Below are 4814 nucleotides of genomic sequence, written 5' to 3'. Positions count from 1 at the left end.
GTGAAAACTAAGTCATTAAGAATCTGTATTTAAAAAATGGACTCTCTGTCAATTACTGTAAACCCCACCGCAATCACTGCTGTCCTTTAGGGAGGGAAAACTGCCGCCATGCCCCAGTTGGACCGGCATCTGACTCCAGACCCACAACAATGTAAGATAACAAGGTGTAGAGCTGGATGAACACAGCAGGCCATGCAGCATGTCGTTGACTCTTCACCGCCCTCTGGACAATGAGGGATGGACAGTAAATACTGGCCTCCCCAGGGATGACTACATAAATAAAATGTTTTTATGAAAAACCTCCTTCCCAAACTGAAGTACAAATGAATCCTGGGTCAATTCCTCGCCTTTGAACAAATTTGTACAACCAGAAACGGGCCTTGGCATCTGAATGTCATACTCACTCCGCGCATGCTTCAGTTCCGGGGTGATTGACGGCACGTATGGCCTATAGAAAGAGGGGCAGCCCGGTTATCTTTCCGGGATTGGCTGGGCCTCGAACCAATCAGCGTGAACAATTTACCGGAGCCAGGCAGTTTACAGAGCATGCGCAATATGAGTGCCTGAGCCGGAAGGAGGCGGTGGGTTGAAAGTGTGAGACGGAGCTGGAGAGAGGGACCTGGTGGTTTCACGAACAACGTGGTGAAACTCTGGGAAATTGCTTTTACATGGTGTTAGACTGAAAAGATTTACACAGTCTCTCCTGGACTGAGACGGACAGTGCTTTGAAGCGGCTGGTTATTGAAGACCAAAGGTCAGTGAGCTGGAGTTTATATTCTCTCTCCCCGTCTCTCTAGAGATACTGTCTGAACTGCTGAGGTTTTGCAGCACTTTCACTTCCTTGCAGAAAATCCCGCTACTGCATAATCTTGTGTCTGTTGTCGGGATTGCTCCCGGAACCCAGTCTTGAACCACAGGTGGATCAGTTAAAAAGCTGCTTTACAGCAGGGCGGCGGTTGGTTGCAGAAGTCGGTTCCTCGCCTCCTGTGTGGTGTTTCATCTTCATCCGGAGACCGGCTGGAGTAACTTCCGCTGTGGGGCCGTCACGAGAAATATTCCTAGGGTTAGTTGCTAAACTCAAAGTGTCTGTTCAAAGTTCAGGAATTTGTTTAAGGAAGAGGTGCTTCTCAGGAATAGTTCTCATTTAACGTGCATCTAATTTTATGACTGGGACAAGAGCAAGGCTAAAGTGGCCAGCGTTCATTGCTGTGTGGCTGTGACACGTCTCCCACAGTGTTGTTCAGTGAGGAGTGACAGGATTGACAGTTAGCAGCTATTAAAAATAAACAGCGACATCGATCCACAAGAAGGCAGTGTCTGCCTGCGAGAGCGGTTTATATGTGATGATTCCCCATACACCCCGGTCTTGACCTTCTTGATGGGAGGATCTGTCAGTTATTCGTGTGATGTAGATGGAAGAAACCGCGCTCTCACTGTCTCTCCTCCCATTGAGGGCTGGGTCTTGTGGAGGCCCAGGACGGGTAGTGAGTCCCCTTCCCTGAAGGACGTTGTGAACTAGTTAAGTTTTCATAACAATCTAGTGACTTTTCATGGTCACTATTTCTGAGTATGTTCCACACAAATTACCAAATTCAATGTAACACCTTTCACAGTCTCCTTTCGTGTCTTAAACATAGAACAGTACAGGCCCTTTGGCCCACGATGTTGTGCCAAACTTTTACCCTAAACCTAAGGTCTATCTAACCTCCATCCCTACCTTATACTATCATCCATACACCTATCTAATAGCCGCTTCTTAAATGCCCCTAATGAGGCCAACTCCACTACCCCCTCCGGCAATACATTCCACACCCCTACCACTCTCTGAGTAAAGAACCTACCTTTGACGTCTCCCCTATATCTACCTCCATCACCTCAAAACTATGCCCCCTCATAACAGTTCTGTTTCTCATACGCGTCTTTTCTTGATCTGAGGAAGGGTCACCGGACCTGAAACGTTAACTCTGTTTTTCCCTTCACAGATGCTGCCAGACCTGCTGAGCTTCTCCAGCACTTTGTTTTTGTTCCTGATTTACAGCATCTGCAGTTCTTTCGGTTTTTCTTGATTTAAATTGGTTCAACAGAGAATCACAGAGCCAAATTTATCAGCAAGAATTCTAAACAAACATCCCACCAAGATCTGAGAGTGAGTCAATTAATCAGGACTTGAAAAACATTTGATTTTCAATGTTTATCTATTCTGTCTGTTGGAAATCTTTTCCAACATCAGTGTGACTGGAAATGAACCAAGACATATCCACCCAGATGAGTGTTTCAGTGAACTGACTGTGGACAGGTCTTGAACCAGTTACACAGCCTGAATAACATCACACCATTCACAGTGGGGAGAAACTGTATTACTGCCCTGTGTATGGGAGAGGAGTCAGCTGATCGTCCAATATGGAGAGACACGAGGACATCTGCATGATGGAGAAACTATGGAAATGTGCGGACTGTGGGAAGGGATTTAAATACCCATCCCAGCTGGAAACTCATCGACGCATTCACACTGGGGAGAGGCCGTTCATCTGCTCTGTTTGTGGGAAGGGGTTCTGCCAGTTATCTTCCCTTCGGAAACATAAACGCACTCACAGTGGGGAGAGGCCATTCACCTGCCCTGAGTGTGGACAAGCATTCAGTGACTCATCCACCCTGTGGAGGCACCAGCGAGTGCACACTGGGGAGAAGCCATTCATCTGCACAGAGTGTGGGAAGGGATTCACCCGATCAGCCAACCTGCTGAAACACCAGCGAGTTCATACGGGGGAGAGACCATTCATCTGCCCTGACTGTGGGAAGGGGTTCAGTGGCTCATCCAACCTACTGGCACACCAGCGGGTTCACACTAGAGAGAAGCCATTCATCTGCTCAGAGTGTGGAAAGGGATTCAGTGACTCATCCAGCCTGTCAAGACACCAGCGAGTTCACACTGGGGAAAGGCCATTCATCTGTCCCGAGTGTGGAAAGGGATTCACTCGGTCAGCCCACCTGCTGAAACACCAGCGAGCTCACACTGGCGACAGACCATTTGTCTGCCTCGAGTGTGGGGAAGGAATTCAGTGACTCATCCTACCTGTTGACACATCAGCGAGTTCACACTAGGGAGAGGCCATTCCCCTGCTCCGAGTGCGGCAAGGCATTCTCTCAGTTATCCCACTTTAAGGTACACCAACTGGTTCACACTGATGAGAGACCTTTCAAATGTTCGCACTGTGAGAAGACGTTTAAACGCAGATATGACATGCGGACACACCAATGCAGTCACAATGAGGAGAGGCCTTTCCCCAGCTCTGTGTGTCGAAAGTAATTTGGCTGTTCACAAAACTTGGAGACACCAGTGAATACACAGTGGTGAGAATTTGTTACCCGATCCCTCTGTAGGAAAGGCTTTACTCGGTCGTCCCACCTGCTGGGACACCAACGAGTTCACAAATGACTGCAGGTTCTTACTAAAACTTTGATCCATCCCCCTGGAGGACCAGGAAGCAAATGCAGTAGAACAGGGAAATATGCGGTGCTTGTGATGTGACATGGGGAGGCCAGCAAAGGATGACACTGTATCACTTTGAACACCAGAGAGAAAGACTGTGACTCTGATTCATCACGTTTTAATTCACTCATTTGAAGTATGCCCCATTGCAAGCAGAGCTTGATGCACAGACATACACACTCGTGTACAGAGGCACAAAAACAGATTCACAGATACACACAGACGTTGTGTGGAATTTGCACGTTCTCCTTGTGTCTGTGTGGGTTTCCTTGCACAGTCCGAAGATGTGCTGGTTAGGTGAATTGGCACTGTGAAATGCAGGGTTGTAGCAATAAGGTATGGGTCTAGGTAAGATGCTGTTTGGAGGGTCAATGCGGACTTTACGGGCCAGATGGCCTGCTTCCACACTGCAGGGATTCTAAGACTGACAGATATACTCTTCCGGGACAGTGTGTCCTATTGCAGACAGCAGGTCATACAGACACAGGCAGAAACACATACACATATAAATATGGATGTGAATATAAAGATACACACAGACATAATGTCCCTTGATAATGCCAGGGTTGATGCGTTTCATAAACTCAGGTTCACTTGTACAGTAAATGTGTGCAATCACTGTTTGTAAAATAGATTGATTCATTTGTAGAATTCTCAAACTCATTAAAAGTAAACTTGCTGACTTGTTCATTTCAGTCCCATTCACACCTTCTGTTGATCTGTGTGAAAATCCTGTGTTCCTTTGTGGAATAAATGTGTGTGCATTGATTGCTGAAGCCTGTGTTCCGTTGTCTAAAGAGCCTGTGTGTGGCTACTGCTGGTTTGAAATGGCAGCTTTGTCTCTGGATTTTCAGTCTGGGTCCAGTGTGTGAGGGAAGGAGGCGGACAAACAAGAGGGAGTGCAGACAAAACTACTGAGCTGCTGCTTTCTCTCACACCACCTCTAAGCTTATGAAGATGCCTCTTGGAGTGCTCCATATCAGGGAAAGTTGCCATCTAGGTAGAGGAGGCTGGGAGCTGACTGGATAAACTGGGATTTGGGCAGAGAGTGGCCTTTGAGTGACAAACCTGAAGGTATTTAAAGTAGGCCCTGGCAGCCATTGTGCTTTTTGCCATGTGGATGGAGCAGTAGGTGAGTATCAGAGGGTTTCTGTCTCTGTGTCCGTCTGTGTGTGTGTACTGTTGGAATCTCAATGCCAGTTTTGATTGATTTTTAAATAAACATCTTGATTGCAGCAGAGTCCAAGAGCAGGGTCTGTCCCTCATGGGAGAGGGGGATGTGAAAGAGAATTGAGAGATCAGGGACTCACTGGAATGGTGACTA

The 4814-nt window shown here is 47.3% G+C and overlaps 1 pseudogene; it reads left to right on the top strand.

Annotated features, from left to right (window-relative positions):
- Positions 1 to 889: 889 nt before the first annotated feature.
- Positions 890 to 3793, top strand: LOC109932185 (annotated as a pseudogene).
- The last annotated feature ends 1021 nt before the right edge of the window (positions 3794 to 4814 follow it).

Source organism: Rhincodon typus, unplaced genomic scaffold (genome assembly GCF_021869965.1).
Source record: "Rhincodon typus isolate 14 unplaced genomic scaffold, sRhiTyp1.1 hic_rhity00014307, whole genome shotgun sequence".
In the NCBI taxonomy this organism is placed as follows: Eukaryota; Metazoa; Chordata; class Chondrichthyes; order Orectolobiformes; family Rhincodontidae; genus Rhincodon; species Rhincodon typus.
The sequence above is the reverse complement of the archived record's forward strand: the minus strand, read 5'-3'. Positions and strand labels throughout refer to the sequence as shown.